General features: G+C 45.3%; 1 protein-coding gene across 1 annotated transcript in view; it reads right to left on the bottom strand.

Moving 5' to 3' along the window:
• EXOC4 (exocyst complex component 4) overlaps positions 1–14,114 on the bottom strand; it is a 393,664-nt gene that overhangs the window by 133,870 nt on the left and 245,680 nt on the right. The window lies entirely within an intron of this gene.

Here is a 14,114-nt window from a genome sequence, read left to right as displayed (position 1 = left end):
TCTGACTTTTACAGCTGATGCATTTAAGACTTTGTGATGTCGTTTAATCACTGATTTAGAGAAGAAGGCTGAAAGCTTTATCATAAGCAGGCTGTGCTGTCAGCTCTCCATATGGAGTCACAAACTAGCCCATATTGCTCAGACAGAAACTCTAATGATGGGAAGGGGGGAAGAGGAACCCAATAATTCACTTCTTGCTTCTTCCCCCTTTAATGTTAGCCCGCAGCATTCAGCCCCTGATGAAATAATAGCTTAAGATTTGTCTCTTCCTGGGTCCTCTCTGTGTGTATTTACACACACATCCACTTATCAACAGCATCATAACTGCACAGATAGCAATGCAGAAGTACACATGCAGCAGCAGACAGGCCTATGTAGAATTGCAGATAAATGACAGATTCTGCCAATTCTATGTATTTACCAATGTATATATATATGTATTTGTATCACAAACTCAAGTTATTTGAGAGAGGCTCTACCTAAGTAGCTGCAGATCAGCTTATCTTTAAAAGCCAAGTGTGTGATTCAGTTTTCAGTCTAAGTATTAAGTAGAAGTGGAAAGAAACAGGACAAAAAAGGAGAAATAACAGAATCACAATGTAACATTCCCTTGCTGGGCAGTGACTATGGAGAGGAAGTAAGAGAGAAGGAAGAAAGGGCCTGGTGAAGAGATGTAGGTACTTAGTGCCTTTGTCCTTCCCAATAGATCCATCGCCTGGGAGAGGTATCCCTGAATTTGTCCCTAGGCAGCACCATACAATAATTTAACTGGGAGAAAGAAACAACCTATTAATCCTTGAAAGCCTCCATCCAGCAGTGAGCACGAAGCAGTCCTCCAGCACAGTGGGTATTACACCAATGGAGATATTAAAGGGATATGACGTTGGACCTATAAGAAGGGGACTGAAGAGACAGAATACCAAACACAGGATATATCAAAGCAATAGATTAACAATGAGAAGCAAAGCCTCAACTTCTCCTACCCCCTCCAAAAGTCTCTGACAGTGTGTTCAGCACAACTAGCTGGACACTGAAGTCATGCATAGCTTGAGGATGCTCTGATAAAAAGACCCAGCCTAAATCAGCCCTAACTGTGGATCCCACATGCCTCAGTTTCCTAAGGAAAGCACACAGATTTGGTTTGAGGTTTAAATTAAAGCAATAGAAAAGAAAACCTTCTCTGGTTCCTTACCCAGTGAATTCATCCCTATCTTAGGATCACAGTATGATATATTGAAAGGTAATGGATTTACAGCTCAGTATAAGATGTATTCAACATGAAAGAAGCACTGACACTTGATCTCAATCCAAAAGACTCTTCATCACTCTTTGGCTTTACAAAGCCTTGTGTTGACAGTAGAGTAGGGTCGGAACGAAGTCAAGAAATGCTAATCAAAAATTAATCATGTCCCTCACATTTTATCCCTCTTGCTGCTCTTTTCTTCCAGCTCCTCCTTTTTCTATGACCTTAAAGAACTGAGGACCCAAAAATTAAGCTAATGAGGAAAAAGGAGGATTGAAGTCATGCAAGAAAAGGCAGGCTTGGAGAAAAATGATGGTTCCTTCCATTAATTCCATCCTCTGAACAAAAGGTGGCCACGCAATTAATTCTTTGCCGATGAGAGCTGACACATGCTGGAGGAACTGAGGTGTTCTTCTCAGAGCCTGGCCAAGCTTCCAACCTGATTTGGAAGGCTCTTTGATAAAGGCGGAAAGAAAAGGACTGCAGCACATGCCAAATGCAGCTCTTTGGGGAGACCCAAAATCCATTCCACCCTGGGGCTCTCAGAGTGAAGGAAGGCCAGTAATGCTCATGGTGCAGCAACACCAGTAGTACCAACTGTTCAAGGGCAGGTTGGACACAGGGGCTTGGAGCAAGCTGCTCTAGTGGAAGGTGTCCCTGCCCGTGGCAGGGGTTGGAACTGAGTGATTTCAAGGTCCCGTCCAAGTCAAACCCTTCTGTTATTCTATGACATTATGAGGTGTGTTGCCAGGAGATGCCAGCACTGTTTCAGTTCACAAAGGGAGAAACAAGCCTTGGAAGCAGAAATTAAGGGGAAACACAACAAACATGTATCTCAATCCAGCTGAGACAGTGGTTTGCTATTAGGATTTGTGGGTCTAGCTAAATTTGAAAGTACCCATATAAAGCTGGTCACATCCTAAGTTTGACTATACTTTTCTATTTAAAGAGATACAGAGAACACATCTATTTCCCAAAGAGGGTTTCTTCAGCAGATAAAGACTTTCATGAAGACCAAACCATCATGCATTCAACGAATCAGAAGGAAGAACTAAGATTCTCGAACCTATTCACAGTTCTGGTGTCCTCAGCATAAGAAGGACATGGAGCTGTGGCTGCTCCATCCCTGGCAGTGTTCAAGGCCAGGTTGGACACAGGGGCTTGGAGCAAGCTGCTCTAGTGGAAGTTGTCCCTGCCCATAGCAGGGGTTGGAACTGGAGGAGCTTTAAGGTCCCTTCTAACACAAACCACTCTATGATTCTATGAAACTCTAGCTTCAAAGTCAGCTGCAAATTCCTACAGGGACAATACAAGCAAACACAAGCCAGAGTTAAGAGGATGGACAAGCTTCTCCTCACTATGCAGACCCCATGGTCGCTAGGCTAAAAACTCCCTTGGCATTTGGAAATGAAATCCAGGCACATTTTCGCATGAGGCCAGATGTGCACACAGCAGCGCTCATCTTCATAGGGGTTCTTGAGAGCACAAAACAGGGCTAACATGCCTTGCATTTTCCCCTACTTTTTGTCCAAATAAAGCCCCAAGTGGATGGCAATGAAAGAATCCACAGGGATTGAAAGGATGTCGAACAGTCCCCAGAAAATCAATTTCCAACTGCTGGTTTTGCTACTTAGTCTTAAGAAAAGACCCAAACAGAGCCAGGAATGTAAGTTTGAGCTATTGAGAAACCAGAGACAGAATGTACAAGTCAGCAGCGTCAAGTGAACTATTAAAAAACATCAATTTATAGACAGGGATATTAAATACCTTTATATTTAAGCTTTTTGCTTGTACAGTAAAAATGGCAACGGGATATAATTTTCATGGTCTTGATAAAGCAGAAGCTTGTAGCCTACACAACCAAAATGATAATGCAACTTTGGAATGGAAATTTAAACTCCAAAAGGTAATTTTCCATTGACAGTGCTCACTGATGCACAAATTATACTCTCAGGGATGCGTAAATAGGATTTGTTTGATTGCTTTATCATCCCTCCATTACAGCAAATCTTCTAAAGCAGTGGGAGACATCATAGGGCTGTTTGTAGATTCCTCGTTTGAAGACACAGTGGGGGTAAAATTGCATCACTCCTATTGAGGAGCAGGGCCTGACCATGAAATCATAATTAATGCCATAACAATCTACTTATAAGTCTCTGAAGCAGCCAGGATGGGGATACATTAGAAGCAAAATATTGTTAGCATTTATTTAAATTGAATTAAAAAAAGCCTGACACGACAGGAACCATATTACAGGCTAATAAGGGATTAGATGAAGCAATTACAGCAAAGGAGGGTTTCTTTTGCAATGATGCAAAAAGACAGGAGCTTTGTGGAGATCACTGCTTTGAAGCCACAGTTCCAAATTCTCCTGAGTAGCATGCGACCTGCCAATGGTTGTGGCTTTCATAGAGTGATTTGGGTTGGAAGGGACCTTAAAGCTCCTCCAGCTCCAACCCCTGCCACGGGCAGGGACACCTTCCACTAGAGCAGCTTGCTCCAAGCCTCTGTGTCCAACCTGGCCTTGAACACTGCCAGGGATGGGGCAGCCACAGCTTCTCTGGGCACCCTGTGCCAGCACCTCAGCACCCTCACAGGGAAGAGCTTCTGCCTAAGAGCTCAGCTCAGTCTCCCCTCTGGCAGGTTAAAGCCATTCCCCTTGGCCTGGGAATTTTCTGGATTTCATAGAAGTTTGCCTGAATGACAACAGAATTATCCCCTTCTAAGAGCTTAGCCTCCATCTTCTAAGATAATGACTAACCAGTGGTGGAGGAACAGCGGAGCACGACTGAAGAAGCCCTGCAGGATTAGACATCCTTGAACGTTACAAAGTCCCTGACAAATAATCTTTGAGAAAGGCAGGACGTGGAAGACATTGGGAAACATTCCCCCATGCCACCAGGAAATCACTTCCCTTCCACTTACCTGCAGTACCTGCACACGTAGAGGGCACTGCTTCACGGCGTGCAGGGAAAGGCCACGCTAGCTGTCAAACTACCATCTCATACAGTCATAGCTCATTCTGGCAACCGACTGCAATTAGGGCAAGGAGAGGGGAGGGAGTTCTTCCGTCCTTCACGTTACTAGACATGTATTAGGAATGACAGCCTATGATTGCTGTAGACAGCATCTAATTAACTGTCATTATAAAACACATGTCAAAGCCTGGGGCCTGTGCTGGAGCCGCTCTCTTATTTAGGTCTGGAATGTTAAAAATCCCCTTGAAACAAGCTGGGGAATGAATTTTGTTGTCTTATTAAACATTCCCAACCCTTCCCATCCCCCCCATTCCTAAACCCTCCATCCTCTTTGGGACTCGGTATTTGGAAGAAATGATGGATTCAAACTGTTTCTTTTCTTCCTCCTTACTGTAGTCAGCCTCAAAGAGAAGGATTAGAACACAAATAGGACATGAAAGTGGAAGCTGTCTGCAGAACTGTGAGATGACAAATGAAACCATTACATGTAAACGACTACAACCTTTACTTGTGGGGCTGATTTTTTCTGTTGTACCCTGCACAGACAGACCTTAGATCTCTTATTGCATTATTATATTAATGAGAGCAAGCATAAATTAATCCACCTCTGTTTCTGCAAGCACTATGTGCATGGAGAAGCACAGTGGAGGAGCTGCATGGAAACCTCTTCATTCAGTTGCTGGTGACACCTAGCCCTGTGCCACACAACGTAAGACAACTGCTGGTATGGAAGCTGGCGTGAAACTGGGGGGGTAAAAGGGAAGGGACACAACCAGCAATGGGGATCTTCATCTTTCCTTCCACACAACTTGATACAAGCAGTTTATTGTGGATTGACAAGGGGCTTACAAGGATGCTGGAGAGGGACTCTTCATCAGGGACTGGAGTGATAGGACAAGGGGTGATGGGTTCAAAGTGAAACAGGGGAAGTTCAGGTTGGAGATAAGGCAGAAGCTCTTCCCTGTGAGGGCGCTGAGGACCTGGCACAGGGTGCCCAGAGAAGGTGTGAATGCTCCATCCCTGGCAGTGCTCGAGGCCAGGTTGGACAGAGCCTTGGGCAACATAGTCTAGTGTGAGGTGTCCCTGCCCGTTGCAGGGGGTTGGAATTGGATGACCTTAAGGTCCTTTCCAACCCCAACTATTCTATGTTGTGCAGGCAACCTTCTATCTGTACCCACTTTTGGATGGAACGCCAAGAATGCAGTGACCCTATTGACGTAACACTGGAGTATGACACCTATTGGAATGCCAGGAGCCAAGATCAGCCAGGCTTCATTTGGAATCTTTTTTTAGGGATGAACCTGTTTACAAGAGGCATTTCTTGATTCATCTGGGAAGTGTATTTTGATGCTAGAGCCCCCCTCAGTGTGTACAGCACAACCTGCTTGGAGAAACACAGGCATTTGCGGAGTGTATGGGATATTACTCCCACAATCGCAGACAAATTCCATATCCTGGAATTGCATTCTCTTGGCTTTGTTTTTGAGAGAAACCACTCATTTTCCCTCAAGGCTGTACAGCGTAGACCTTCCTATTCCAGTCACAAATCAGAGCCAGCAAAAAGAAATGAAGATCTGATTATTCCCAGGGACACTAAAAGGTTAGGAAATGATCTTCACTGTGAAGGCTGTCCAATTTTGGAATGAGATGCTCCAAAACCCCATAAACCATAAGTATTTCTCAATTTAGCCTTCTTTCTCTGTCCCTGAGGTAAAAATGGACCAGTGAGAACAGTGTCATTAAAGGAAGTTATGCTAATGCAACAAGAAGTGAGCAGCAAATAGCTCTTAGTATTAAAGTCTTATTGTCATAATCTAAAGGTTCTATGTCATCACTGCCTTAACTAACTAGATCTTCTCTAGCTCTGCTTAAGCAGCTACAACACGCATTACCTGGGACCAAACAGGGTAACGAACCCCCAAACTAGTTATTTTATCATTTCCCTCAAGGCAAAACTGAGCTTTTGCCTTGTGGAAATGCAGAGAATTCACCCAAATGAGCTTGCTTTAACAGAAATGTTCACTGCTTTCCCTGGTCCCCAGGCTGGAGTGATGGGCCATAGCAGAGCAGTGCATTTCAGGTGTTTGCAGCCTGACTGCAGAAAGGGAATGAAAGTCAGACACAGCCTCCAGGCAGAAAGGAAGATCCAATCTATGATAAATATCAACTCAGGGGATATCAGAGAGTCCATTAATCATTAAAGCATGAAGTTCCCTTGCTCCGTATCTCTGGCATTTGTAAATATAGTACACTGCTATAGTTAAAGCTTGATATAAAAGCAGCTGCAGTGCCCCAAGGGCTGATACTGAAAGCCTGATTTCCCAGATCCAACCTATCTGCAATCTCTCAGGTTTAGCACTTCTCCAACCAGTATTATGACAGACACTATCCTTTCGCATCTGGCCTTGCAAAAGAGCCTTGCAAACTCCCTGTTCTCAAGGCAGGAGCCCAGAGATCTCTCATACCGTCCAGAGCTGTGACTGAAATGCACTTCCATCCCCTCCTGCTTGCTGAAGATACCACGCTAAGGATGGTCTCACTGTGGGACCACCCCAAGGTATCAGTGCTCTGGGTTTAAGTACCTCATATATGCAGATACCAGTAGGCAAGATGTTAATTTAGAGGTGTATATGTAAAATAGGGCCAAGAACAGAGCAAATAAAGGTTCCAAAAGTGCTTTACACAGGGTAGTGTGCCTAAAGCCTTCACATTAATTTAGCCTCTCCTTAAAAGCTGAGTCTTTCCATGTTTAACTGCTTATACCATGTTAATGAAAGGAAGGGAAGTAGTATTTAGACAAAGCACAGAAAGTAAGAAATGCTATTCATAGAATCATAGAACAGTTAGGGTTGGAAAGGACCTTAAGATCATCCAGTTCCAACCCCCTGCCATGGGCAGGGACACCTCACACTAAACCATATCACCCAAGGCTCTGTCCAACCTGGCCTTGAACACTGCCAGGGATGGAGCATTCACAACCTCCCTGGGCAACCCATTCCAGTGCCTCACCACCCTCACAGGAAAGAATTTCCTCCTTAGATCCAATCTAAACTTCCCCTGTTTAAGTTTTAACCCATTACCCCTTGTCCTATACCTACAGTCCCTAATGAAGAGTCCCTCCTCAGCATCCCTACAGGCCCCCTTCAGACACTGGAAGCTGCTCTGAGGTCTCCATGAAGCCTTCTCTTCTCCAGGCTGAACAGCCCCAGTGTTCTCAGCCTGTCTTCATACAGGAGGTGCTCCAGTCCCCTGATCATCCTCGTGGCCTCCTCTGGACTTGTTCCAACAGTTCCATGTCCTTTTTATGTTGAGGACACCAGAACTGCACACAATGCTCCAGGTGAGGTCTCACGAGAGCAGAGTAGAGGGGCAGGATCACCTCCTTCGACCTGCTGGTCACGCTCCTTTTGATGCAGCCCAGGATACGGTTGCTTTCTGGGCTGCGAGCGCACACTGAAGCCGGCTCATGTTCAGTTTCTCATCCACCAGCACCCCCAAGTCCTTCTCCTTGGGCTGCTCTGAATCTCTTCTCTGCCCAACCTGTAGCTGTGCCTGGGATTGCCCCGACCCAGCTGTAGGACCTTGCACTTGGCATGGTTAAACCTCATGAGGTTGGCATCAGCCCACCTCACAAGCGTGTCGAGGTCCCTCTGCATGGCATTCCTTCCCTCCAGCGGATCAACCGAACCACAGAGCTTGGTGTCATCGGCAAACTATTCCTGGAGGAAGGTTTTAAGCTTTGAAAATACAACCAGGAGGTTTAGTGCCAGGACAGGTAAGGAATACATGGACTCACTGGGATTTTTAATTTCTGGAAACTAGCAGATAATATGGCATTTTTATCTACCTTTTGAGCTTCTGTTCTGTGAACTGTATCTCTGCTTCCACTTCATAAAGCCTGACTCATGCTGCCTCACTCATATATTTCACTTGATACCTGACTCATATATTTACTAATTTTAACTCATCCATTGAACTTTATTCTCTGTCTTTTCTGCTGTTACCAAATTAGCAAAAACCTCCAAGTCCAAAACATTTCCACTCTTTCACTACATACAAGGCATCAAAGCAGAACTCTCCCCAGTGCAAATCAAAGACGCAACACAAAAGCCATGGACACACCAAAGCTGACTGGGTTTCTGCACCGGACTTCAGTGCAAGGAGGACTTCAAACACAAAATCTGGCTCTCCAGCCCAGTTTTGCTCACAGGAGTGCCACCAGTAGCTGTGATTCTGAGAGCCTGAGAGCTTTGGGAAGTGCCATGGGTAAGAGGGATGTCTAGTTTAGCAAGTCAGCCAAGTGGCGTACAGGCTTGTGATGGCTGTGAGAAGTTCTGACATGGTTACTACCTGCTTTGAGACTTGTCACTGCCTTATGAGGGTAACATCAGCAAGTCTCCAAAGAAAACCTTATCATCTTTATTTAACTCTTCCTTAACTGAAATGACAGAATCCCAGACTGGTTTGGGTTGAAAAGGACCCTGATGCTCATCCAGCTCCAACACCCCTGCAACAGGCAGGGACACCTTCCACTAGAGCAGCTTGCTCCAAGCTCTTGGCCTTGAACACTGCCAGGGATGGGCAGCCACAGCTTCTCTGGGCACCCTGTGCCAGCGCCTCAGCACCCTCACAGGGAAGAGCTTCTTCTATCCAACCTAAATCTCCCCTCTTTCAGTTTGAGCCCATCACCCCTTGTCCTATCACTACCGTCCCTGATGAAGAGGAACACTGAAATACTCTCATCCCCTTTTCCAGGTGGACAACAGGAGCACAAAGAGATTAAGTGGGCAATCCGATGTTTTCCACACCACCTGTGTGTGAAAATGTCTTGCTGTAAAGGAGAACCCTTGAATGAATGAAGTCTGCCTTTAGGAACCAGGTTCACATCTCTGAGATGCTCCTTGTGCGGGAAGGCAACGGTACTGCCTTGTGACTGGAAATGATTCCTGCAACAAAGATGCCCAAAGTCATTCCCAGCCCTTTCAGCAGTTCTCATTAATGTTACTATTGATTCCTCCACTTCTCTCTTTTCGACTATTTTGTGATTCTTCAATCTCTGCATTTTTTTCCCTGTGATTTTAAATGACAACATCTAACAGCAGACCTGTGCCCTTCATTCTGTATGGAGAAGAGAATCACTCATTTATTTAAAATGCTTATTCCCCAGCAGATGAACAACGGTGATTATAAACAGAAAAGATGCACCCTAACAAGTCTGGAAAAGAAAAAAATCACTGTTCAGCATTTGAGCACATGGGAAGGAAACACTTTGCAATTCTTCCTGGGTTTACTACTCTATTCCCAATAGATCTCGGTCAGAGGCCAGCATTCAAATGCAAGATTAACACTGCTGCAACTGGATGGACGCAACACTGAGTCAAGTTGTGTTTTAGACCATCTTGCTGTTGATTTTGTGCACAGGTAAAACTGCAATTAGTGAACGTTGAAGAAGAACAGACAGAGCCTCTGAGTAACCTGTGGTAGGACCTCAGGAGTGTGACATGGAAGAGCCCCATAAGCTCACTGCACTCGTTAATATTCTGCTCCTCCACTGATAAAGTTCTCATTCAATGGCACATTTGGCCTTGAAAAATGCAAAGAAGCATCCCTAACCCTTCTTGGGATGAGGACAAATCCCCTTTATCTTGCTCCTAAATAACTGGCCATGTTTATATTTTGCTTTAGAAGAATTATTCTTTCCATCTGCTCCTACTGGGTTACTCCACTAAGTTGCTTCTTTCTTACTGCTTTCCGGAGGTTCTCAGCTTAAATACATTAATAAGCTGTGGTTCAGTGATTCCCCCCAGTACTCAACACATTTTGCAGTATTGATCAGCAGCTCACTGCTCAAATGAGAAACAACCTACACAAATCAATGCTATAGAGCAGTAAACGTGCCAGATATATAGAGACACGACACATATGGGAGTGGGTGTATGTACATACACAAACTCTACCCATGTTGTGTAGCATCTAGGCACCTAGTTGTAGAAACAATTAGACACTTGGTTATTAGCTTCCTTACTGAATAAGATTAAAGATATTTATGTTATCACACTCCTCTCAGTTTTAGGGACTGCATATCAATTCACAGACCAAAAGTAGAGCTAATGGGCATAGTATTAAAACCCAAATAGGTCCCTGGCTGTATCATACCTTTATGGTACTATACATTTTAAAAAGTAATGAAGGGCTTAGTAAAAGGTCAGAAGTTCCACTGGGTTATATTTTTCTAGCATGAAATAGCAGCTTCCTTCCAAAGCTTCACAACAAAGAAGACAAATGTACTTTTTCCTGTGTCAGATGGCAAAAGGTCTTGGTGGGTGATAAATAGCAGACCCACCCAAGTCTGTTATCCAGGAAAAATCACAGAATCATAGGATCACAGACTGGTTTGGGTTGGAAAGGACCTTGAGATCACCCATTTCCAAACCCCTGCCACGGGCAGGGACACCTTCCACTAGAGCAGCTTGCTCCAAGCCTCTGTGTCCAACCTGGCCTTTAACACTGCCAGGGATGGGGCAGCCACAGCTTCTCTGGGCACCCTGTGCCAGTGCCTCAGCACCCTCATAGGGAAGAGCTTCTGCCTTATCTCCAACCTGAACTTCCCCTGTTTCAGTATGAACCCATCACCCTTTGTCCTCTCACTACACTCCCTGATGAAGAGTCCCTCTCCAGCATCCTTATAGCCCCCTTCAGACACTGGAAGCTGCTCTGAGGTCTCCACGCAGCTTCTCTTCTCCAGGCTGAACAGCCCCAGTGCTCTCTCAGCCTGTCTTCATGTATCTTAGTGCCGAGGTACAAATCAAAGTCTTCCTCAGAAAGCCCACAAAATCAGTAATTTAATTTAACTAGAAAGTGTGTGGCTTTTCTGGAAAGAATTACACTGCTGATTGTGTTAAGCGAATAATAATTAACGCAAGTACATACAGCTCTAATTAGCAAGGAATTTAATTAAACAAATACGGCAACATAACAAGATGCGTAACAAAGTAATTGGACTGCGTCTTGCCAACGTGGTCTTGAATACTTCAATGTTTTTACACAGTGATTATAAAGCCATTTTGAATCACTGGGTACACAAGAGCAAGCAAACGAGGCTCTACTCAGCCCTGCTGAAATCAGACTGCCCTAAAGCCAAAGCGTGTCAGAGACGACTGCACTGTGTGCTGAATGCCTGCATCATAGGATCATGGAATAGTTAGGGTTGGAAAGGACCTTAAGATCATCCAGTTCCAAATCCCTTGCCATGAGCAGGGACACCACACGCTAAACCATGTCACCCAAGGCTCTGTCCAACCTGGCCTTGAACACTGCCAGGGATGGAGCACTGCTCCATCACCATGCCTAGTTTCTATGACCTGGAGGAGATGCACATGAAATCTTAACAGGGTTGGCTTTCAGGATTAACCAGAACCATTCGGGTTGGAATGGGGTGAACTCTGGAGACCATCCTGCCAAGGCAGACCTCCTGCCAAGGCAGGGCCACACAGAGCAGGTGACATAGGAACATGTCCATGGTGGGTCTGGGATGTCTCCGGAGAGGGAGACTCTGCAACCCTCCTGGGCAGCCTGTTCCAGTGCTCTGCCACCCTCAACGTAAAGTTCTTCTTCATGTTGAGGTGAAGCTTGTTGTGGTTCAGTTTATGGACACTGCTCCTCGTCCTGTTGCTGGGCACCACTGGAAAGAGTCTGGCACCATCCTCCTCCCACCTGCCTTTGAGATATTGATCTGTATTGATGAGATCCCCTCTCAGTCTCCTGCAATCTCTCCTCATAAGAGAGATGCTCTGAACCCCTGATTATCCCTGTGGCCTCCACTGGACCCTCTCCAGTAGTTCCTTGTCTGTCTTATCCTGAGGAGCCCAGAACTGGACACAGTGCTTCAAATGTGGCCTCACCAGGGTTGAGTAGACTCCAAACATTCACTAATATCTGAAGGGACATCCTGGCCATCACTGCTCCTCTACAAGGGAGAGAAAATCCATGGGTAGTAAAAACCCATTTCCTCCACACCAGGTTCCCCCTCATTTTTAAAGTGCAAGGTGCACAGCTACAGGGTTGTAGTTTTCTCCTGAAGAATTCCTACAAGCTACATGATAGGAAAGAGGAGTTCTGCCTCTGTCTTCACTTTAGCATTTCCAGCCACAGCGCAGATAGTTTTAATCAGTAAAAACAGAAAATCGAGGGGAAAAAGAATACAAAGAAACTCTATGTTCTGCAGAGTACTTTATGACCTAAGAAGTAGGGATGAGTCATGGGAATCTTTGAAACCAATCTCCAATACCCAGTCTGCATCAGTTAATATCTGCTGCGAGTCTGCTCCATAAGCTGCAGCAGAAGCGTTATTAGGCAGCCTAATTAAATCAATTCATCTGTGTAACTTGGCAATGGTTGGACGGCTTCCAGCGGGGCTCCTTGGAGCATCTCTGGTTCCTTCTTTCCCTCTTCCCGAATTTCGGAGGTAAACAACAACAGAAATGTTCATTTCCTTCCCGGCACTTTACAATCAGTGAAGGTTGAGGCCCCGAAGGGTTTTATTCTTAACGTTAAACTCACTCCTTAGCGATCCCATTCTCAGCCTGAACGCCGCTATTCTGCTCTTCATTTATTAGTTGCATTACCGTAGCGCCTGGAGGCTTTGAAGTGCACTTAGAGGTGCTTTTTCCTTCCCTTTTTTTCCTCCTTTCTTGATGATAAACTGAAATATCAGCCTTCCCATTGGCACCAAATTCATTGAACAAGGACTCCAGGAACTCCGTGTGTAATCGGGTCCCGCAGACACCAGGCTTTCCTCAAGGTGCGAGTGGTGTTTTACCACAGCAGGATGTTTTCTATTACTGTATGTCACAACGCAAGCACTTGCTTGTCAAAGATATTGACATCTGCAGCGAGAAAGCTGCTGCTACTTATTGCTAAGCTTGTTTTCCATGTTTTGATGGCCACATGTATCATGTCAGCATCTCCTTTTGTGATTAAAAGCATCGGAGAATCTGTAGGCAATTTAATGAAGTTGTAAAAAGCTGCTGACATTAAGGGCTACTGTACATGACTACAAGCATGCTTGAGCTACAACGCACCAGAGAACTGAAGCAAGAGATAGACACACTTATCTGAAAGCCAAAGACTCTGGAAATTGCTGGTTTAGTTGTGTTGAATGTTGCATCTGTAGAATCCCAATAAGGCTGGGTCTTAACATGCTTCATCACCAGGAAACAATGCTGGTCCTAAAGAATGTGGTTTTAAGGTGCTCAAATGAAGAAATGTTACTGAGAAGCAAACTTAGGTATGAATTCACTGCTTGGTCATTGGTAATGTATATTTAGAGCCATGCAAACTCATTTCTCCATGGTAGTGAGGTCAGCTGCTTGCACATATCACTGGGTACAAGCAGATGAGCTGATCTGCTCCAAGTTCACATATGCCTACGCTAAGTAGCCCACCCTCATACAACTAGGGGAGAAGAGAAACAGTGGTATTACATAGAAACATAGAATGGTCTGGGTTGGAAGGAAACTTTAAAGCTCCTCTAGTCCAACTTCCCCTGCCACAAGCAGTGACACCTTCCACTAGAGCAGCTTGCTCTAAGCCCCAACCAACCCGACCTTGAATGCTTCCAGGGACAGGGCAACCTGTGCCAGTGTCTCTCCACCTTCACCACACATCCCTTCCTTACATCTCATCTCAGACTCCCCTCTGGCAGGTTAAAGCCATTCCCCTTGGCCTGTCCCTACAGGCCCTTGTCCAAAGCCCCTCTCCAGCTTTCCTGCAGCCCCTTTAGGCACTGGAGCTGCTCTAAGGTCTCCCCTTCAGGAGCCTTCTCTTCTCCAGGCTGACCCAGCCCAGCTCTCTCAGCCTGGCTCCAGAGCAGAGCTGCCTGGACTTTGTGGCCT

The sequence above is a fragment of the Pezoporus wallicus genome, unplaced genomic scaffold, assembly GCF_028554395.1.
Source record: "Pezoporus wallicus isolate ANWC-B61680 ecotype Strahan unplaced genomic scaffold, APGP_CSIRO_Pwel_v1 contig_4722, whole genome shotgun sequence".
Lineage (NCBI taxonomy): Eukaryota > Metazoa > Chordata > Aves > Psittaciformes > Psittacidae > Pezoporus > Pezoporus wallicus.
Note: the sequence above shows the minus strand (reverse complement) of the source record. Positions and strands in the feature narration are given on the sequence as shown.